Here is a 24361-nt window from a genome sequence, read left to right on the forward strand (position 1 = left end):
CCATGTGGGCAGTTTGATAAGTTACTTCATGCGGCTAGCAGTTCTGACAAGTGTTACTAAATACATATTCTTTAAAATAAACAATTAGCATCACAATTTAATCAAAAACGTCCCCGTGGGCACTACTCAGTCTGTCACAAATTGAATAAATAGCCATTTGCAACTGTGCGCCCGTCTTTCATTGGTGCGCGAGACAGTTTTATACCCAGCACGACCCTGGGAGCAGGCGCAGCGTCACGCGTGAAAAGCTTGAACCGGTGCCAGTATGGGGGCATGGCTCGGGGGCGCAGCATGTGGGCACTTGGAACTAGAGGAGAGTGCAAGGGTCTGAAAGTGCCGAAGGAGAGGTGAGTTGCGAGTTTGTGGGCGCAGTGGTCGGGGCAGGGAATGGTCAACGGCGAGCAGCAAGGGACGCCGACACTGATGGGCAGAGCGCAACGCTGCCAGGGTAGATGCGCTGGCACGGCTGAGCAGTGAGACGAGACACCATATAGTGACGGGCAGCGTGGGTCCATTCCCAGCACCGGGTGTGGGCCGTGCACGAAACTTACACTCGTATGGAGCAGGGCGTGAATGTGGCCCTGCGGCGGCGGAGCTCGGATTCATGGCAATGGGCCGTGGATGGAGCTGGCGGTGCCATTGAGGAATTCAAGCTCCTGTGCGCCGAGTCCTGACCCGAACAACATCCGCGCACCTGAGGTGACAGGGATCGCAGTGTTCCCTACACAAGGAAGCCTGCAGACCACAACAACATTATCTCGGAGAGAAACGAGCCTGCCGGATCGTTGTCGCTGCGTATAGCGCCTACAGTCGCAGGCTCTTCGCCACGGGAGTTAAGGGGCATTAAGCGGGGAATCCTTGCACATTACGGGCGGCTCCATTCCCAGCGGAGACTCCCGGGCTCCTTACCTCTTTGGCTGTGGCTGGCAGCGCTGCTTTCGTCTCCTGTGCTGCGGTGGAGGGTCCCCTCTCTGAGCGCACCAGTCACTGGTCTGACTCTCCCAGTTCCGCCCTCTTCATATATATTTATCTTTCCCCTCTAGAGGGCAGCGGTGCGCGCCTGCCAAAAAAACTCAAGTCAGGAAAGAAGAGAAAAGCGGACTGGTGCTGAGCGGACCTTGGCCCCGCCCCCTGGGGCTCAAGCACGGGACGGCCGGGACAGTGCCCCTTAACCCCCACACCTCCCACCACCAACACGCAGGCAGTCTGCCTCGCTGGTAAACCGCAGAGACCCAATGACTGCTAAATCTTCGCTGTAATAACCCAGGGAGTGGGTCTCCCCGCCGGCCGCGGACCCTTCGTACCTTGCGCAAGTCGTCATGGCATTAGCGCGTGCATTGCCACTGTCCCTGGCATCTGGGAGTGCCCCACGGAAGGCAGACAGTGACCATTGTCCCTGAAGTGGGCAATACTGAGAGTCTGGATTTGGGGGGTGGGGTGCCTTGAGTACGTCTGACACCCCCCCTTCCCCCCGCTCTTGCCCCTCCCGCGGGCTCGCCTGACGCATAGCTGAATTTGCCACGGACCTCGCCTGTCCCTTTACAATCCCTGGATGTGTGGTTATGAGACACAGCCCCGTCCCCTCCCCCAGCGCCGCTGGACTTTCCAGGGAACACGTCTACATCTAATTGACCCTGTCACACATGTACTGACCTTTCAGAGAACGACTGGCCTGATACAGTATCTCACTGCCACAACCACGACGAAAAAGCTCCCTGTCCTGTCGCCTATGGGTAGGGCTCTTCATGAAGGCACCTCGCGCCCCCTCCGCCCCCATGCTTTGAGACGTGTGTGGGAGGGGTGCTGTTAACAAAAGTGAAGGGGCACCCGAGGTTGGCAACTCCATCCACACGGTAGGATAAAAAAGGACGTGTGCCCGATTAAACATAGAGTTTAAGCGCACACACAATATGAAGATTTGCCTCTTTTGTCTGTAGATCACCCCCCCCCCACAATCTCCGGTTTTAAACCCTCTTCCCTTTGCCCCCCACTGAGGCAGCCCTCCCCAGGTGCACACCACCGAGCATTTGTATTCAATTGACTGGGGCGTGAACGGGGAGCAGGCACGGGCGGGGGGGGGGGGGGGCGGGTTTCGGGGAGCCCCCCTACGGTGCCACCGCCTTCAGTTGTTTTCATCATCAATCAATGTCGGAGAACATGCCTGGAGACCAACACGCGGTGGGCGGGGGCAGAGCCATGCCCGCCCCATGCAGGGTGAGTGCCATGTTGTTCCCTCTCCGGCCAACACGTGCCCAGCAGTTTGGGTTTGAAAGGTGTGTGTGGCGGCGCGGAGCTGGATACACTGCCTGGTTTATGTGCATGTGCATGTGTATTGGGTGGGGCTGTTCTTTGTCACGTGACGGAGAAGATACGCCCTTGCACACTTTCCAAACGATACATTAAGTTGTACACTTTGCAGGCCACGCTGGGGTTCTCACACCTGTTATCATGTATAAAGTAGAATAATTACTGCAGCGATGGTTGACAGTGAAATGTGTGGAATGGGGAGAGATAGCTGTCTGGGTGAGATGTGTAACCGACTGCAAAAGTGAGCACATTTTCCCCCGTGTGGGGGCTTATTCAGCCGCAGGGATTGGAATGTCATGAGACGACGCCACTGCAGAAACAATCACACGAGTCCAGTTTGAACCACTTGAAACATACAATGGCGCTTCACGGGCCGGGATGTGCCCCAATGGTGAACTGTGCAAAAATGTGAGAAGTGCGTGCGAAATGCCTCGGAAGTCAGCTAGTGGCGGATGCCCTGCGCGGCGGGAGGGCTTAGGGGAGTGCTTCCAGGTTGGGCAGCTAAGTAGCTGTTCATTTTCTTGGCACGGAGGGGAGGCTCCAGCAAGGACAAAGGTCTTCTTTTGTTTTTGTTTTACTGCTGACCTCGATTCATTAAAGGGCAGGTGTGGTGCTCTTTTGTTCATGTTAAGGGATCTGTGCAAAATAATACTGTAACTATTGAAATGAGATGCAAAACTGGAGGTCGAGAGGCAGATGAATACGTCATTCATGATGTTGGCTCCTCCCCTGCCTCCATACCGCAAGAGTGGTGTGATTAATACGTTATTGATCGTCTGCCCCTCCCCCATACCTCAAATTTTAGAAACGCTATTCACTATGGCAACCATACCAACGATATCCTGGAACAATAGAAGAATAAATAAACCTGCAAACTCAAGAAGAAAACTAACATGCTGTCACTAAAGATGACGCAAACAAGTGACTTCACTGCCATACCGATGACACACAAGAGTACAATGGACATGAAGCAGATATGTACTCACCATGAAGAAACACCAACACTAGGTCGAACATGCATTTAAAATAGTACCTGCACCATGTAGACGTGAAGAACATAACATAACCAATGTATACGATGAAACACAACCGATATACATATATAGCTTGCTAAACGTAGAAATTCAAAGATAACGAGAGGCCATCTTGAATAAAATAGACGACAAAGCCACGTTAGAGTGAATGGAAAGCCTCGAAGCCTCGAAGCTGCAGGGAGATTAGACTTGCTGAATTAGGTGAAATACAAATCAGTGCAGGCCAGATTGAGGCTGCACGCACCCCTTCCAAGGTTATTGTAGAAAAGGGAGTTCTGCATGGGCTCCGAAAAGAACAGAAGTTAATAATTCCCAAGTGTAAAACATACTTCTCTCAGATTAAATAAAAAACAAACAGCCTTTGAATGCCGGAGCCTATTAATTAGAAGCTTAATACTGTATGAAGAACAGATGTCTCCAGAGAGCCTAACAGCACCGTATTAATAGGAGCTAAAATCATGGTAATAGCAGGGCAAAATAAGTCAAAACATATTCTCCTCACATGTGACCTATAATTGGAAGACAGTGTCTATTCATTAACTCCAGCCTCAGACAGGCACCTGCTCGACTCCCCACAGATTCTCAGAACAAGAGGCACCCGACAAGGCCAAGTTCAAAGGTAGATGCCCTGGATTATGGCCTAGGAAATAAGGGACAATATCTTATTTAATTGGAATAGGAAGTTCCTGGGTGTCACTCCTACCACTATTGTTGCTCATGTGATGATGACCTGCCAAGTGTCCAAGGTTGGTAAGACCATTGCCAACTAATCACAACTCCCAATATGGTTCCTCCCTGTAAGTGCTGCATTCGCCAATTACCTGTTACTAAAATGATGTCTTTCTTACCTCTATCAATGTACTTACCCATATACAAACTATATGTAGACAATTCCCCTAACCAATCACTCACCCTCGTAGGTGTTTTGGCACGGTTTATTACGTGTTCACACAACTCAGGTAGTTCCTTTCCCCCCAATAAATGTGGCGCACAATAAATCACTATAATTTTGATTCGGTTCAGTTTGGTAAGGCCTCCAACCCATCTCGCACCCAACCCCAACAAGTACCCAGTGCCACAATTGACTAGGAACCAAACTGGCGTGTAGGAAGAATATATTTATTAATTTATTGAAACCAAATTTGACAAAACGACTAACATCAGCCACCAGTGCTGTGGCAACACGAGAACAAAAATGACTTCCGTAAAGGGACGAACACCAATCACCCACCAATACAGAAAAAGAACAATTCAAAACACACAGCGATTGCTGATTTGGTTATAATACTTTTCTCCCAACAACTTCACCCTCCAAACATAAATTAGATGTGACCCCTCGACTTAAAGGCCAGTGACAGAGAGTGGGAACACAATGGGAAACTCATTGTGAGATTCTGATAAAATGCACTCTGTTGAAAAAAAGGGATTCAGAGGGCAAAATCCCTTTTCTTTGACTTCTTACCACAGACGCAATATGTGGGACAGAAAAGCCATGGGAATGTTGTTTTGCCATACCTAAACAGAACAGACAGGTCATTGTGGTTTTGGTCAGAGCACAATGGGAACAAGGGGGCAATTTCGTTTTGCACCCTGCACATCTAAAGAAATACCAGGCTTCCCACTTCTGATTTAAAATGAAGGGGATCAATGGGGAATTTCGTTTTGCACCCTGCACCACGTGGAAACAGGGTTTTGGGATTAATTCTTTTAGCAAATCTTTGTCTATTTTGGCTCAAACCACACTGGGCAGCCCTTGTTGGATTTGAATTCCAACAAAACACATTCCGTGATTTCTAAAGGGGAATTAATTGATTTACTTTAATTAAATATGCTAAGGATCTACACAGACAAACAGGATATTTTGCTATGGGGAAATAACTAGCACAATACTTGAAAAATATGCAGGGCCTACACAATCTGTGGCTTTGGGGATAATTTTACCTACAGGAGAGGCCTTGAAATGGACATCGGGGAACAGCAGGGTACCGCTGACACAGCAAGGGTGTCAGTGAAGCATCTTCTCTGAATCCTCCAAGGGGTCCCAATCAGCTTCTATGTCCCCTAGTTCCTGTCTCCAATACAAGATTTGGGCCTCTCTGCTTGGATTTTTCTCGCAAGAGTTCAGCAGCAGGTTGCCTCCTGGAATAAGTGAAAAAAAAATGCAAACTGGTTTACTCATAGGGGCAATGCCATCACAAACTTGTCATGATTCCCGTGAAAGGGATTGGTTGGTTTTCTCTACCCACCTCTCACCTATGTGTTAATAGGATAAGGAGTTGAGGGATGTGAATTAGGACAGCTGTGGGAAGAGAAAGCTTTGTCATCCCAAATTGACAGTGGGCTCGGCATGTTCAAAACTTAAAAAATCTATCAACATGGTAAGTACCCTAATTTTTCTAATCTTTACATGTATGAATATATTGTTAAGAACTACATTTAAAGGCACATCAGATGCTGCTAATCGGAAGTCGGCACGCCCTTCCTATGCAGAGATACAGGTTTTCTTAATTTACTCAGGAGCCATATCAGTGAAAAATATGCCACTTTGTAGTTCACATGCTAATTATTTCCTTCACCCTCACATCAACTTTCAAATCTCTCGGAATCAAGGGAAGGCCCAAATAAAATGTTCATAACTTTTATTGTGTTTATCACAAAAAAAACATTTTAGCATAGTGCGAAGGGGGTTACTGTCACCTTTTAAAAAAAGTCTGAAATGAGGGTTGTGGCATATATACTGCCCTTTTTATGCAATAATATGTATTTTTCCATTAATTCAACTGCAGCCTTTTTCCTTTGTTCTCTTAAGTTGCAGTTACCCTTACGCATGTGACCAGCCAGAGCTGGCTTATGTTTATGTTCACCTCCCCCTTCAAGGACTGTGATGGCCCTGATAGCAACTCTAAGGGACATTATATGGGAATTGTGACCTTAAGGTCACTTCTGCTGAAATAACAGGAATGGCCTTATCTGTCCCCACTGTGGTTTAAATCTAAGCAGTGTATTTCTTTCTATATTTTTAAGTAATGGCCCTGATTGATGGTTTATATAAGGAGAGAACATAGAAGGAAGTTACCCCATTCTCAAACACGACTTCTTATCAGTTAGTGCACCATCAAAGACTTATACTCTCCAGTAGATAAGATATAGGAGAAAATTGGGTATTGAAAATGGAATTCCACAAAGCATAAACATAATTCACATTGTATTACAGAATTATTACAAAAAATTATTAAAAAACATCATGAAAATACTAAATTCTAGATTATAAAGAAGTGGGGTTTGTAGGTGGGTGTATAATTCTCACAGAAACGGCAACAACTGTGTTCAGATGTACAGATAGATGTTGCATAGTCACAGAATGGGTAGTTGCAGAGGTACACTTTTTAAAAACTATCAAAATAAGCTTGAATGTCTATAGCTTGTCAGATGGTCGACATATGTTTTGGCTTAATGAATATAATAAGACACTGTCTCTAGAGTTTTTCTCTGCAGTTGTAGCCATCTTCAGGACAGTGATTCTTCGATGTTATATTCAACAACAATACCCTTTCTTTCTTGTGTTGTTGTTATTGAAACCCACTAAAACAAGAAAAGACAGAAGCCTTTCAGATTTGTCATAGAGGACAGTTAAAAGATTTGTTGATATAGAGTCACGTTGGTGTATTGACAATGGTGGGCACTAACCTTTGAGGATTTTACAAGTCGAGTCAGAATAAGAATTCTTGATCAATTCAAGATTATCCCAATCTTCTTTTGTTTTTGTAGGTTGGAGGCATTCAATTTAGCCTGTAATATTACATAAATCCCAAGTTTTTTCATGGCAGAGTATATATTCTAAAACCATCTTTGTGGTGTTAATTATTTTAATATAAAGGTTATCATACTAACATATCTTATTGAATGAGTAGGTTTTTTTTCTCCTTAATTTGGGGTTTCACAAATAATGATTCCTACATGGGAGCGGGAACAATCGTCATCAACTCTGGACTATATTTTTGTTGCAGAAAGTATCGATCCAAGTATTACTACCTTTGAAGTAATCAGAATGGAAAAAAGTGATCATAACCTGCTACATCTTATATGTAGAACGAAGAGAGGTGTCCAGCAATTTTTCACCACAAAACTTGAATCAAACGTCCAACGCTCTCGCTTGCGTATGACGGCAAACGACGTCAAATATCTGAGCAAGGAATATGAATCGCTCACTAGAGATACCGAAGCAAACGAAGAAACATCTATGAGCAGCTACATTCTCTTACTTTTGCAATTTAAAAAACCTGGGAAAAAAGTGAGCAACAGACCTGAAAATTTAAACCACACTTTTAACAGGGCCTTAGTGCTTAGACGGCGCAATTTAAGGAAACTAAAAAAAGAGGCATCGATGATGAACTCTATTAACATATGGGAAGCATACCAAACGGAGCTCAGATCTTATAGACAGTGTCTTAGAAGTAACAGAGCTTTACTCTATCAAGCCGATGCAGAATGTATGATGACAACTAGGGCCAACAAAAGATCAAGGGAATTTTGGAAACTGATTAATGACAGGAACCACCATTCGAACTCGCTAATGATAAACGCTGTGTCGGAAGAAAGCTGGTTCAAACATTTCTACAAACTATTTGACTACCCTCCTTCTGATATTGAGAGGGTACACCGGCCATTTAAATCTAAAGCCAACTGGGTGGACCTATCCGATATAGACGACATAAAGGCAATTATCACAAAATTGAAACCTTCAGGGGCCCCGGGACCGGACGGGCTGGCAAACAGCGATCTGAAGCAACATCCAGAAGAATGGTCAGCAGTCCTGAGCCTGATTTTCAAGCACTGTATGGAACGAAGGATAATCCCCAGCTCCTGGACGCGAGCAATTATCGTTCCGATATTTAAAAAGGGTATGAGGGAAGATCCTTCCAACTACCGACCAATTGCCTTATTGGACGTTATTGGAAAAGTCTTCGCTGCTTGTTTGTTGAAACATTTTCGGAACTGGACAACAACATCTCCGGCCATGGATATACTGCAAACAGGTTTCCAAAAAAATGCCAGTACTGCAGTTAACTTAATGATCCTTAACATCCTAAAAGAAAAAGTCCTACGTGGTTCGCTGAAAATCTACCTTGCATTCGTCGACCTGTCCCAAGCTTTTGACAGAGTAGACAGAGACAAACTGTGGGCCAAGCTGAATAAGTGGAACTGCCCTAGTCAGATTCTCGATCCCATCACGGCTTTGCATACGGATACTGAAATATTGGTCAGGCTAAACAACAGTGGCCTACTCTCCAATCCAATAACTTCAAACCGAGGAGTCAAACAAGGCTGTCCCTTGGCTCCAGCCCTTTTTATCTCTTTTCTTGGAGACTTTCAAACCACACAAAATTCTCAGATCGTTTCCTCCAAAAATAGAAACTACAACGATTGCGAGACTTCTGTACGCAGACGATCTTATTATTTTAGATCAGACGAAGGTGGGCCTCCAACGTCAACTGGATAACTTGCAAAAATATATGGAAAAAAACAACCTGGAGATAAATAACTATAAAACGAAAATTCTGATCCTCCAAAAGCAAGGACGCAAGAAAAAAGATTCGCCAAAGTGCGTTTTGAATCAAACACAAATTGAAGTAGTATCCTCATTTAAATATTTGGGAATATCCATTGACAGCTCAAAAAAATTCCTCAGTATGCAAAAAACTCTGTGGACCAAAACTAAAAATCTAACAGCGCAATTACGTGCTGTGGACAGAAAGTATGGTAAATTCAGTCTTCTCCCTGCAATTCAATTCTACAGGTCCAAAATAGTCCCAGCCTTGACATACGGCATGGACGCGAACCTCTCCATTCCAGCGACCCTATGGGTTAAGCTAGAAGGCTTTATTTGGAGAACAACTTTAGGTCTGCCCAAATCAACAACAATGGCGCCGATAAGACGTGAACTCGGGCTGCTCTCTTTGGAGGCGGCTGTTGCCCAGTCTACGATCCAGCTTTATAGAAAACTGCGGAACAAAGACAGTTTGGAAATATATAAAGTGATTTCTGAAGAAATATCAAAGGGAACTAACAAATTCCTCATCGATTGGGCAGAGAAACAAAAGCATACGCTACAAGAAATAGCCTGCTCAGAAGAGGAGCTAATTCAGAATCCAATGCGAATAAAATCAAAAATGGAATGGGTAGATTGGATAAGGACAAATGACTGCGCAATTGCGAATAAGTTACTAGTCCATCTGCCGCCAATCTGCAATAAATTAAAACAACCAATGGAGTATTGTCTGAAATACCCAAACAAACGTCTTATGAGAACTCTACTTAAAGCCCGCATAAATGTTCTGCCGAAACAAGAAGTTTTGGCAATGCGGTCCGTATCGAAAGAAAAATCTTGCAGACTCTGCAATGATCCTAAAACAACAGAAACCATTAAACATCTTTTGATGGCGTGTCCGTCTATTGATCTCAAAAGAGAAGCCTTCATTGGACACATAGTTAAATCATCTTCCTATGTTATGGACTACAATACATGGTGGAACCGCTTGATTACGGGTGCTAAAACAAGCTGGTTAATAACTGCATCTACATTAATAGACATTGCTTTGGAGAAAATTCGGACAAGAAACTGAAACTGTTTGATCTTCATGTCGTTGCGGTTTGAACATTTCCTTTGACATAGGAGATGGGTGATTACTCTTTGTAGTCGATGACTAAGTAAGAAAGAAAGTTTCTGTTGTTCGACTTTTGTAAAAATCTAATTTTGATTATACACACAAAAAAAAAAAAAAATTATTTTAGTGCAATCCTGTAATTTCGCCGATTTTTGCGCCTGCCTACCAAACGGTGGAAGACAAAAAAACAAGACAGGACCAACCCAAGGTTATTCACGGGCGGTATGTTTTATTTGTCGGCAACGTATAATTAGTTTATCAACAAACATTTCAAAAAGTTTAAAAGTGATGCATACTTCTTTGTTTTGATAGTAGCATCAATTGTATTCATTCCTGTATTGACATGTGTATTGGTTTACTTGCTTGCTTAATATTCACCCTCGCAGTATTCTCAGCTATTTTCCAGACGGCGTAGGGTACATTATCTTTTCATATCCACCAATGCGGCCTGAGAATAATTCTCGGTATTAGAGAAGCATTTCACTACTGATCCGTTAAAAGTGTGTCGGGTCAGGAATTTCGAGTAGATGCAATATAATACTTACAGCAGCTCATGGCGTACGTGGCGTCTATCGGAAGCCGGAGAAAACCCTGGCTTTTTGTTTCTCTGTGCTTTTACGGCATCATGTTCCGATAGGGCCAAATGCATAGTCTGTCCTGATGGTTTTCATGTCAAGATGGCAGTGACGTTCGTCGCATTAGAACCGCTATGTTGAATGAGTGAAAGTAGCACTATTTTTACTGAGGCAGTGCAAGATGCATGCTCCCCATATATAAACGCACCCGCCTATAGCAGATCAGAGACTTTAGATTGTATAAATGCACAGCCTGCAGATGTCATTTATTTCAAAGAATTGGAAAAATGCAAATGGATGCCAAATATTTTGTTTTGATTTACTGCTCTTGAAGGTTCCAGCATGAGGTATATAATAAAAAAAATAATTCTGGCCAAAGTCACAACTTGATTCAATTACTCTTGATCCTATGTGCTATCCTGGCAATGAGACAATTACTGTTAGTCTATAGGATGGAGTCCCTTAAGCATTAGTTGGTTTATATTATAGGTCACAGTGTTCTTAGAATGTATGTTGAAAGATGACATAAAAAAACCCATTCAACGGAAGCGTTCAATCTATTTTTAAGTGTTTGAAGATTAAAAATCAATTTTTGCTCACATGTTTTGAGAGCTAAATCTCTTTCCCCTCCTCATATATCACATATCAGAGGGTCAGTGTTGTTTTTTCGTATAATGGGCTACCAGAGGTTTATTCTCAACCTTGTTTTCAATGCAGGACCTATGTTCACAGATTCTTTGTTTAATCTGACCTTTTGTTTTGCCTATGTATAAACGGGTGCAAGGGCATTGGATACCATATATGGCCCACTGAGTATTGCAGTTAGTGAATGTTTTTAATTTCCACTCACAACCTTGAAGCTCGACTTTTTAAATGTTTTTACTCATGGAGCAGACCGAGCAATTACCACACTTGAAGTATCCTACTGATTGATGGTTGACAACCAGACCCCTCTCTCCAGGAAAGCAGAGGAAAGGTATTGGAGGTTAACTTTCATTTTTGGAGAAATGACCGGCTCATGTAATCCTGCAAGCAATGGCTTTTAAACTCACACACAATGCATTTTACATGACATTTTATAAGGCACTGAAGAGGGAAGGTCAGAATATGGCCCCGCCCAATGAAGACCCTCCAAACGGAATAAGCGCCAAAGACAAAATGGCCACCGATCGTACAAGCTCACACCAATCCCCACTGCTCCCACGATGGACAACCACCACGAGAAATACCCTCTTAGCCGATCCTACAACTAAGGAGCAGTGCAGACTCTACCCACAGTGGATGAAGATGCCCAAGAACCAACTGGAGACAGCTACATGGACAGAATCAACTAACGCACTGAGAAACCATGCCTCAAGTCGTTAGAGACATCATGATGACGTAGCAGCGTCAGACATGAAGCACACGTACCATTCGCATATCGGGGACACTCACACACCCAACTGTACAAAGAACACATGCGTACAGTTCTATGAGCTAGAGGACAGTGACATATACATACTGTCTGCACGTTTATTATTTTGCCATTAGCTTGCGCGGCAGCAAGGAAACACAAGAAGGAAGAAGGCCACGTGTGAATGCTTGCAGATGCTTGCATGCAAATAACTCTATGGACTGACAGGAGCACTTGAGGGACCTGACTGGACCATAACACAGTAACCTATGGACACTATGGAAAGGATCTACAGTAGAGGACAGCCCATGGCTTAGGAACTCCTAGTAGGCTGCCACCGTCTTAGAATTCCCAAAGCCACACAGATTGCTGTGCAAGCAGAACTACCACATCTGGAGTAGAGCAGCCGCCAAGGTCACAATATTGCAAGTGACATTCCTTTCCCTGAAACGAAGTAACACACACGGCAGAAGAACCTAATTCCTCATAAATAAAGAATAATTTGGACGCTCCAGAGCTCACAAACGCGGTCTCCAAACACGTAATGCGGCCGAGCTGATGAGGAGCCAAGATTTGGTGACTGGGAAGAACAACCGTCTCACAGACCAGACAATGGTTGCAACAAAATTGTTACAATCGAGCTACAGCCATGTGATGGGAAAGGGCGCACTCTCACAGCAATGATGGGCCACACACGGTTATGCCGCAGACACATATTTATTTTATTTTACGTACGTATTGCACATAGCACCGTGAACAGGTGCATCCCGAGCTGGGAATTGATTTTATCCCAGGCATTGGGGCTCTCAGCTCAGCCAATCACAAATCATGACCCTAGGGGTGGGTAGCTGGGATCACTGACCAATCACGGGGTCTGAACACTGTAACAATTAGTAAGTAGCAATTTTCGGGTATAGTCCGGGCCTGACACATGACATCGCCCCGTCCAATGAACTAACCTCTATATGGGCTCTTATAAGGGAACTACCACTCAATAGCCTATCCAAAGTGGAGTTAGGTTTATGGAAATGGGCCAGAAATGTGACGATGTTGTGACACCATCCGTCATCAAAATTGTCCTGTGAGCCAGAATTCGCTGAGATATGCCTGGACTCGCCTCTGTGCATTTGATCCCTCTGGCTTGTTGGCTGTAATAAACACAAGCTCTTTACACTATATAAGTAGTCCCGCTACTGCCCAATCCCCCTTGAACAAACAATTCTGGGACTTACCCATTTTTTCTCCTTCTCTCCTGTAATAAACCCAGTTGCTACTTGTCTGGACCCTTACATTACTTTGGGTTGGGAAGGAGTTAGGCTTTCCATGAGTTCCGCATCCGCAGACTCCTAGCACGTCACTCTGCCTGCCTGCGAGTTCCACTCTAACAAGTTAGTAGCAGAGCTGATTGTTCGGGGCGTTAGTCCAGCCAGAAGCTGCCTCTTTCACCGCCTGACCTGAAGGGCTGCAGGACCTCCGCGGAATTGCGAGACAACCGGAACAGCGGTAACTGGAGAAAGGCAGTTGGGGGCCGTTTTCTGAATTATCGGGTAACAGAGAGCCAGCGGCCGAGCAGCATCAACAAACGTGGAACGTAAGTATTGGTCCAAACAATAAGCAACGAAGTGTGAGGGAGGGTATAACATGTGCAGGAGTAGGGACACATTGATTGTAATATATAGTAGTGAATGGTACTCAGTAAATAGTGGTAACACGTGCATGGTAGTAGGGACCTGAGTGGAGGTAAAAGCCCCTTTTCTATGTCTAGGGAACTTTCAGTCTTCGAGGTAAAAAGTTCTGGTGAACAACCAGGACTATTGACTTGATAGGCTTGGACTATAGAAGTATATAAATAAGGTATTCCTATGACGGAAGGCGCATTCACAGGATTGAGGTAGTGTGCCGGAGAATGGCAGTGCTGGTGAATGAGGGGCTGTACGTGGGGTACGCTGTGTAAGGTGCAGAGCTACTGGGGCTTGGTGCAATTGAGGGTGATGACCACTGCATTAGAATTTTCTCCATTTGACAGCGGAGTATCGAAACCCTCAATTGGAGGTTAGGTAAAGAATTGATGATGTATCCGATTTACAACGGGATGATGGGGGGAGTAATGCCAATAAATTTGAGTTAACTTAGGCCTTCTCTTGCCTAGTCCTGTCTCTTTTTCTGTTGTCCAGTCTATATGTAAGCGTTCTGATGCCCGCGGGCTTTAACGCTATATAAACAAATAAATAAATAAAATAAAATAAATAAATAGCTTCCACAATTGAAGACTTTACTCTGGTATTGTCCAATCACTTGCTGTCTTTCCTCAAGCCCAAGTCTAGTTTCATATTACTGGGAGATTTTAACTACTGGTTGGGCCAGAAGTGCAATCCTTTGGCCACCGAGCTAGAGTTGGCCCTGGACAACTTAGGCTTTGAGCAGATGATCAGGTCACCAACACATATTTGTGGTCATACGTTAGAATGGACTTCCACTATTAATGTTACCATGAAAGATCTGTTGGTATCACCCTGTCCCTGGTCTGATCACACCTTTTGTACACTTCTCCATCCAAGCTGACTTCCCCAAGAAACTGAGGAACAAAGGGACCTCAGGGACATTATGAAGAAATACAAAGCTGATCACGAGGGACAAAAAACAACCCCTGCTGAGCTCTGCTATTAGCATCTTACTTTCTGACTCTGCAGCAGGGATGTCCAAAATTCTCTTATCCAGCTTGGAGAATATTACTAATACCGTAGCTCTGAAGAAATTTAGAAAGGTTAAGGATGGGGCCACTAATAAACCATGGTCAACAAATTGAAGGATAAAAAAGCAGATATATTGTAGAGGAAAGAAGACTCTCTGCTTGATTCCAGTGAGGTTAGGGAGGAGTCCTATACAAGATGTGCCTCCATTCAACAATTTAACTTCTCTCCCATTTTGATTGATGAATTGTGGATGTAGTGAAACTCCTTAAAAGTACTAGATGTAAAGGTGACCCCTGCTCGGCCATGATCATCAAAACTTGTCCACTGATGCTACTTGCATCTATCTGCAAGTTTGTGAATGCTTCACTTACTGAAGGACATGTACCGGCAGACCTAAAACAAGCATTGGGTTACTCCCATTCTCAAAATCCTGAACTGCCTATTGAGGTCCCATTTGGTTTATAGGCCGATCACTAATGCACATTTTCTACTGAAAATTCTGGATAGGGAGGCGTATGGACAGATTGCTCAACATCTTAATAATTCCCTGTCTTGAACAGTCGCCAATCAGGATTTAGAGTAGGCTATGGCACGGAGACCGCATTACCGGAATTGAAGTCCAGGCTTCTGCATCGAATGGACAGAGGTCTCGCCTCCATGTTGATGGTTTTAGACTTATTGGCCGCATTCGACCTGGTTGACCACTCAATATTGGTAGCCAGGTTGGAGGAAGTGGCCAATTTCTCTCCAGCAGCAGTATGTTGGATTGCTTCTTTCCTGAATAATAGAGAAAGTAGAGTTTTCTTTAAGGTGGCTGAGGTGCTCCCTGCCCATGTTGAATACAGCATCCCGCAGGGCGCATGTGTTGCCCCCTGCCTCTATAATATTTTCATGGCTCCTTTCTTTGCCTTGCTAGATCATGTGGGGGTCATGTTTACCAACTATGCGGACGATACGCAGTGTATCGTCCTCATGAGTGGCATTCATGCTAAGGACAAGGAGGAATTGAACAGAGTCTATGCATCCATTGAGAACTGGATGCTCTGGAATAATGTAGCCCTTAATAGGGCTAAGACAGAGTTGCTGATTATTGGTATGCAGCCCATGCTATCTAAGCTGGTTCCTGCATATGATGCTTTTCAACTGGGTGATGTTAAGCTCACCACTCACCAGAAAGTTAAAACTCTGGGTGTCATCCTTGACCAGCAGCTCAGGCAAAAGCTGGCCCCTCGACAAAGGCCGTCGACTAAGGCTCCTGTCCCAAGCCCGATCTGCTACTATACCCACGCCAGGAACCAGAGCTCTCTCACTCCCATGCACTGCAGGAGCAGTACACCTCAGCCATTACAGTATCACCTGAGGTAAGCCCATGGGCTTTGAAGTCATCGCTCTACACGACTTGTATTTTGATTTTATTTGCCGGGAGCATTTCGCTAGGCTTTATTTTTCGTGTTACTGGGATTGCGGTGCTCGTAATTGTGCCTCCTTCATTGTTCCCGAATGTTCTGCTTAAAGCTAACCATGAGGGTTAACTATATTAGGATGACTGCAGCTATATTGTTTCACCTGCAGCCTCAGTAAGCTGTGCACCGTTGTTGATTGGTGGTTCTTCACCTTATGCTCCAATAAGGAATAGCCGGCAGACAAAAGCCGGCCCCACTACAAAGGCCATCAACTAAGGCTACTGTCCCGAGCCCCATCTGCTACTACACCCACGCCAGGAGCAGGAGCTCTCTCACTCCCTCTCTCATTTCTGTGCGCTAGGACTCCAACAGGCCCATAAAGCTGGCGGTTGCCCAATAGCACTTTAAGATGAGTAGAAGCACCCGTGAGATGGGTGGGGATGCAGATTAATACTCTTGCATCGAATCACTAATGACAACTCAATAGTTTGGCAAAGGGAGTCAGTTTAATGACAAGTACAAAAACCAGGGACTTCATGAACATCAGCTGTTGCTTGCTCTTCCTTTTCACTTCAACAACTCTGACGAACTTCATAAAAACACATCTTTTATACAGAAAACTCGTCATTACTGATGTCTAACGCTTAAAATGTTGCTTGCAATTCTATTGGTTATATGAAGGTAACTTTAATATAGGTACTATATCTGTATATGGTAACGAAGTAAGGGGATTGGATAAACACCGTCAGGTGGGGCATCTAAGCCCTTCCTTCAAAATGGCTGCCGTAGACGTCACTAAAAGTACGATGTCTCATTGGCTCTATTAACTATAGGACCCTAGATTACTTGGTTCACTATGACTGGGTTGGCATCAACCCCACTCATACTTTTCCACCAGCCTAGCAGCATGCAGAATAGCTGGCCAGGTGCAGGGAGTTCATTCACTCCCCCAGTTTCCCTCCAATTATTGCAACAATCAATCATCACTTCAGTGGTCATGTGTCAATTATTTCTTTGTATCTTGGCCTTGAGACTGCTCTTGGTCTGGAAAAGTGAAGGCGCCTGGGCATGGCACAATTCCATGCATAGGTGTGAAAGTTTCATCTCTTCTGCTGGCTCGGTCACGTGATTCTGACACTGAAAGTCATCTTATTCTCCATGTAATTCGTGGATTTGATTTAATTCTGTCAGCCATCTGCTTCCTGAAGCTTATCCTGACCTTTCAGAATAGGATAGTCTGTTCTTCTCTTCATTAAATGTATCTACTATTGGCCTACTTCAGCTGGTATGACCTTGGCTTCTTGGCATGACTTGTCTTCATCTGAGTTTCTGTCTGTCCTTAATTCTTGATTTTCCAGCAGCGAAACTCTCCTTGGGAGACCTTAAGTAACCTTTGGTAAGTTCTACTCTTGTGCATAGTGGAAGTATACCTCTATACAGTTCTTTTCTTGAGGTAGATATGTATAGGTGTCGCTTGCTGCACTGTATTTTACTATTAAGCTTTAGCAAGCCTCACGATTTTCTTAGCTTCTTGCGGTTCCTTGCAGATATTCGGACAGCTTACACGTGTACATATGCATCACGTTCATGGCATACGCATTTAACATTTGACATCGTTATTAAACTCAGGATGGCCCTCATTACGAGTATCCCGGTAACAGCGTGTCCATCACCGGCATGCCGGAACGTGCAAGTCCGTGCCCGTATGAACCCGCTAACAGCGGGTGATTACGAGTGCGCGAGAACGCGCGTTACCCCATGCCGGTAGTGGCAAAACCGCCATGCCGGTAACGGGCCACCAACTCCCCTATACCGGCATTGCGGGTACCGCTCATTCCGTAACCGCGTCATAACAACCACTAAACACCGGCACGGTAATACCGGCACGGAATTACCGTGGTCGCAAAAAAGGACCCGGAAATTACGTCATCGCACAGGAATGGGAAATGAGCCGACGGCCATCTTTAAAAACACAATCCATTGCCATCCTCCATAACCACCACTACACTCGTGTTGTTGTGTGCCACAACTGAAGCAGGATGTCGAAGGCCACCAGAAAATCCTCCCAAACGAAGAGGAAGCAGCGTTTTCTGATGCTGAACTCACAATGCTTGCTAACACCCACGAACAGCATGCAGACACAATCAGAAGCACAGACCTCAAGCATGCGGCCCAAACCAGAAAAAAAGAGGTCTGGCAGGAGGTCGCTCAGAGGGTGTCAGCAGTGGGAAGCACCCCAAGGAGTGTACGTGACTGCTGAAAGCGCTGGGACGACCTCCGCCTCCGGGTCAGGAAGATCCTGGCGGAGAACAGGAGGGCCGCAATGGCGACAGGCGGTGGCACACACTCCCCTGTGAAGCTCACCGCATGGGAGGAGACGGCAAGTGCATTCATTGACCCGGAATCCATAGAGGGAATAGGAGACCAGGAGGTCGGCGCTGCAACTACCACAGAGGAAGGTGAGTGAACCATCATATCCACGTATACCAAAACATGATGTGGCACAAGTGATGTGGAAGTTAGAGTAGGCAAGGCAATGCATGTTCCAAGGCTACATCAACACATCCATAGAATAATGAGTGCCACACCCTGCACCCCACGCATGCTGAGTGAAAATCCCAATCCCAACAGAGGTGCAACATGACCCAACCATGCCCATGGGACCCACCACACAGACATCAAACCAATGCTATGCCACCAGCCATGCATTGATTGCCAACATGTCCCCTCATTACACTAAATGCCACACACCAGAAATGAAATGATGCCTGAATGTATGAACATATCACACCGCAATACATCATAGCTGCCATTTGACAACATCACTGATGACCTGCATCTCTTCTATCTCCCAGGCACCGATGAGGAAGGTGGAACACAGGACAGGGTTGCAAGTACATCCAGTGCACGCAAGGGGACCAGGGCCACCGCCACACCCCCCCCGTCCAAGAAAATGCCTGCAGCAACACCCAGTGTGCCACGCAAGACATCAACCTTGCAGGGGGCACCTGCAGCGACAGAACAGCAGCAGGCACCCACAACAGTGGGAGCCGTTCTGCCGGCCACCACGGACGTTGTGTCCACAGAGGTGGTTGATGAGGCTGGAATCATGTCTGGAACACCCACCCCAAGGCCCATTGCCAGCCCCCCCACCTGCGGAGTCTGAGAGCCTGGACGATCCGTGTCTCCATGACTCTGACCTTGGAGAATCAGACATTGGGATCTTCGAGGAGGACAGTGCCCAGGACGAGGACCCCACGCAGGTGCCTTCCACCACCCTGCCTTCCACCACCCTGCCAGCCACCACCCTGCCAGCCACCAGTACACCTGCGGCCGACACCTCCTTCGAGGCTCGCCTGGCAAGGGTAGAGGCCCGCCAAGAGTCAATGCTGCAAATCATGCGTCAACAGGTCGACGCTGGGAATGAGGCCATGAGGGCCATAGCCACGGCCATTGCAGCCAATACAGCTGCTGTGGCGGCATCTACGTGTGCATTCAGGGAGTGCATGGGGTCACTGACACAGGCCCTTCTTACAAACATCCCGCAAATGCAGCGGCCACACCTTGGCCCAGCCATGGGACTGACAATAGACGCCTCCAGTACAACAACCCCTTCCACCTCGGGGCAATCGAGCCCTGTGCGGTTAACACGGAGGAGTGCACAGCACTTGGCCATGGCACCCCCAGACCCAAAAGTCTCAAAGAAATAACAGTATGGGCAATGACAATGTGAAGAACTACATTGGTGAAGGGAACACTGTTTGTTGCACACATGGGGTCATTCAGGATCTGTGGGGTGGGTGAGGGAGTTTGTTGGGGTATTTACTGGGGTTTGTGGGGTGGGTGAGGGAGTTTGTTGGGGTATTTACTGGGGCTTGTGGAGTGGGTGAGGGAGTTTGTTGGGGGGGTCTGGGAGGGGGGAGTGGGCACATTTCTGCTGTTTTAAAGAATACACAAGTTGTGAGAAGAAAAATCCATGGCTGGACATTGTTATTTTTCATGTGCATCCATTTAATGTGTTACGGTGTTCAGTGCCCAACTCCCAACATTCCCTGTGTGCATGTTCACATTGGCCCAGTGTCTGACTGACACAAGTCTTTCATAGTCCCTGTGTTTCAGAAGTATACTTGAATTCTTGCTTGCCGCACAGCATGGCCATCCCGTGCATCACGTACTGGCAGTGGGGCTACTTCACCTCCGTCTCCATCCTCATCATCCTCACCCGGCCCATGCATGTCAATGTCAGGTGACAATGGTACATTTCTCCGGACGCACATGTCGTGCAGCATGACTCAGGCCATGGTGATCTTTGCCACCTTCTCAGGCCTATATAGGAGTGCCCCACCAGACCTGCTGAGACAGCAGGACCGCCCCTTCGACAGGCCAAAGGTCTGCTCAATGACAACACGGGTACAGGTGTGCACACGATTGTACTCCTCCTCATGGCCGTTCTGCGGGTTAGGCACAGGGGTGTGTAGCCACGGCCTCAAGGGATATCCTCCATCACCTGCAAGCAGATTCAAATAGGTGTGTGTCACTCTGAACTCCCGTAAATCAGGGAGCACAGTCATGCCGCCAGCTATTTGGTGTGGCCATGCACATGTCCCTGTAAGCATGAAAAAATGTTATCTAGGTGCAATCTGTACTGTCATGAGGTGTGGTAGTCTGGTTGGCATTCAATAGATGATGCAGGGTGTAATCATGCATGCTGAGGCAGATATGCTGTGGTAGTGCAACAATGTTTTGACTCCAATTCATGCTGTTCATTATTTACTATGCGTGGTCACACTGCCCACATAGCCACACTTGCCGTCCTGTTCATTCATGCATTGCTTGCCATCACCATGGTGGCCTGGTTGTGCCTCTTACTTGTTCTCATTGATATGCATTATTTGTGATCTGTGGCCCAGTGAAGTGTCATGTACCGTTTTACTGGTTCAGGTCAGGAGTGTTTGGCTCTGCATGCATTCTCCAATCACTGGCTATTCCCACCCAGGTGCAGTATTGCCCCCCCTCATGCATCCCCACACATCAGTACCCCAAAGCACTGACATGGGACGGTTGTGCAACTCACCAAGCAGCCAGGCACGTGGTCCAGCATGTCGCTCCATTTGATTGGGTACCATGGATTTACCCAGTAACATGGCATCATGTGTTGATCCAGGAAATCGGGCGCAGCAATGGGTGATGATCTTCCTGGAGTCACATACCATTTGCACATTGATGGAGTGGTATTGTTTGCGATTGCGGTACACGGCCTCTATGGCATGGGGGACTATCAATTCCACATGGGTGCAGTCGATGGCACCGACACAATTGGGCATGCCTGCCAGTGCCTGGGAGCCTTCTTTGGTTTCTGCTTTCTCCTGGGCAGTCCGTGGTAGGGATATGTGGGTGCTTGGGTGCTTCAGGAGGGCATCCAGCACTTGGTTCAGCATGCGTGAAAATAGTGGTTGTGAAATGCCATGCAGCTGGCCCACTGTGTGTTGGTAGGTGCCTGTGGCCAGGAAGTGTGGCACAGACACCACCTTTAGTAGTGGGGGTATGGCAGTGCATATTTGTATGTGGCTGGCAATGTCGTTCTGTATCATGTGCACTATGGTGGTGATGGTGTCACGGTCCAACCGGCACAGGGTGTGGATCTGCTCAGGGGTAAGGTTGAATGGGCTGGGTCTGGTGCGAGGTATTGCTGGCTGCCTACGAGGCTCTGGTGGCTGTGCTGGTGGTAATGGATGGGCCTGTCTCGACCTCCTTCTCCTCATGTGTCTCCTCTGTGCTGCCTGTGTTGTTGCAGTTGTTGCTGTAGTTGTATCAGTATAGGCAGGTCCTCCTGCGCCATGTTTGCAAATGATAGTGGTGGCATTTTGGTGTAGGAAGGGGTGTGGTGTTTAGTTGTGCTCCTTTTGTACTGGGCAACTCTGCATTGCCTACACCGGGGGGGGGGGTGGTGTGTGGGTGTGCTCAGTTCATACTGGCGCAGCCTCCTTTGACTCCACCTGTGGGGATTGTGTGCACCTGTGGCAGCTGCCTTGTATCTTGCTTGCTGTTTGCGGGTGGTCCGCGATCATGCAGCCCGTTGTTACCGGGTTCGCGATGCCGGTATTTGCAAGTTTGCGTTTGTTGTAATTACCCCCTATTACCGGCATGCCAGTATTTACTACCTGAAGACGCGCATGTACGCGCCTATGCCGCTATTAGCGGCACCATTGTTTGGTATTCCGCTAATACCGGGGTTCCAGGTCAGAATGCTATGGAGCGGTGAATGATGCCGGTATTTACATACCGGCATCGATTTTCCCTTACAGGCATACCTCGTAATGAGGGCCGATGTCACTTATCCATGGTGTTTCGTCTCTTTTCATCATTCATAGGTCATCATATCTCTTATGTGTGACTCAGTCCGGGTTCTTGTGACTTCACCATTCGTCTTCTTATAGGACCTTCGTGGCTTCTTCCGGTATTGCATTTTGACAATCGTCATTCTGTCTAACTAATCGGTATGGATTTCTTAATGGGTACCTTACTGTTCAAGGTTTCTTAGGTGCAGGTATTCAATAGGAGCTGTCACTCTGATAGGTACAGGGCAAAGCCCTGCTGCTGCTCTGTGCTGGTTTATTTGCTCATCATACGTCACATATTTCAGTGTGAACATTCCTGGCACCTCAAAATGGGTGGTGGGGTTGCCAATCGTGTTTGGGACCTCCTCTTCACTCCCCCCTCTGGGAATTCATTGACCACTTTCACTTCTTCTTTTGTATCCATCTTTCCTACATCCTCTGTATTCACTTTCACTTCTTCTTCTGGATCCATCTTTAATTCGTCTTCTGGGTCCACAAATGAAGGGCTGAAGAAATGTCTCTTTGGAGTCCATATTTTTATGACTCCCTTCAGGCTCCCTGCTGTTCTCACCTGCTCGTCCTTATTCCATGTCATAAGTTGACATTGTCCATTTGGACTGCAATAGATCCATCTTCCCACATAGTTTCTGTGTTTCCTTGGATACCGAAATTTGGTTCCTTCTGGTGCATGAATGCTAGCTTTCGCAAAGTTTCTTATTTCTTTATCAGTCAGGTCTTTGGGCTTCCATCCATATAGCCTTTTTCACAGTTTTCTGGCATTGAGAGATTATTATCTTGATAACACAGAATCTGAGTAATAGAATAACTAGTAGGGCTCCTAGGAACTTGAATGCATCTGCCATCCATTGTGGAATCCAGGAGAATAGTGTTCCAATCCAGCTGTCATCGTCTACTTTGTCAGCTTCATCGATCAACTGATTCTGTAATTTTGTCAACATACCTATGGCCTCTGTTAATGTTCCATTTTCTTCATCGTGAGATGGTATAAATGTGCAACATGATTCTCCAATTTTTACACAAACTCCTCCATCCTTATCTGTGATCATGTCTAGGACATACCTATTCTGTGGAGTCATTAGTCAAATTGCCCTCAGTTCTTCTCTGATCGCATAAATCCTTTTATGCTCGTGTTGATGGTCTGCAGTAATTGCCATCTGGTTATCTGCAACCATTTAGTATTTGCTCCAACTTGAATTCTCGGCATGAAAATTGTCGTGAACACTGAAGAAGTCTGACTGAACAGCCTATGTTCATAAGGGATAGCATCAAAAGCTTCTATGGATTTGGCAGAAAAGTAATTATCTCGCTTCATTCGGCTTATTAGTTCCACAGATCTCCTTTTCCTCAGGTGAGCATCTGCTTTCGGGAAACTGTCAATATTCAGATCACTTTTTGGGATCACCAGTGCTGGAACATGGACATTTACTATTGTGCATATACCTCCCCAGTTTCTTGGCAGTCTGATATATGCTTTGGATCCACATGCCCAATAATGATCCATGATCACTGCAGTACCATGTACCATTCCTGGAGCGTCAAAGACTTGTCCACAGTTCTGATTCTCTCCCATTTTTCTTGTACCATTGTTTCTGAAGCACAGTTTTGGATTCTCCAATGGCACTATCTGTAAGAGTCCTCCTCTGTCTTCGACCCACGTCAATAGTTTTGCAAGTTTTGGCCATAATGGCTTGCATCCATTTCGCACTATGTTAATGGTGGGCTCGTAGTGACCGAAGACCGACCATGCCCTGCATATCACTACTCCTTTTTCCCATCCGTCTGGTAAAATCACTGTTCCCCAAATTTGCATTTGGCCTCTGTTTTTCCACTTCGAGTCTCTTCTGGAGTCTTCCCTTGAGCGTTTAGTTTGTGATTTGCTTCTCTTCTGATTTCTGCTCCTTGAACTGTAGGCTTCTCGTATCTGATCACAAT

At 46.0% G+C, this 24361-nt stretch overlaps 1 protein-coding gene across 3 annotated transcripts in view; it reads right to left on the minus strand.

Annotated features, from left to right (window-relative positions):
- ACKR3 (atypical chemokine receptor 3) overlaps nucleotides 1–1674 on the minus strand; it is a 40518-nt gene extending 38844 nt beyond the window's left edge. The window contains exon 1 of one of the 3 annotated variants that reach the window (XM_069615988.1): nucleotides 1654–1674. The gene's annotated coding sequence lies outside the window, so the exon portion shown is untranslated. Of the gene's footprint in view, nucleotides 1–909; nucleotides 1066–1304; nucleotides 1421–1653 lie in introns of those variants that run through there. The other 2 variants (XM_069615987.1, XM_069615986.1) reach the window with 2 other exon arrangements.
- Nucleotides 1675–24361: the final 22687 nt, after the last annotated feature.

Source organism: Ambystoma mexicanum, chromosome 9 (genome assembly GCF_040938575.1).
Source record: "Ambystoma mexicanum isolate Mex_15411 chromosome 9, UKY_AmexF1_1, whole genome shotgun sequence".
NCBI lineage: Eukaryota > Metazoa > Chordata > Amphibia > Caudata > Ambystomatidae > Ambystoma > Ambystoma mexicanum.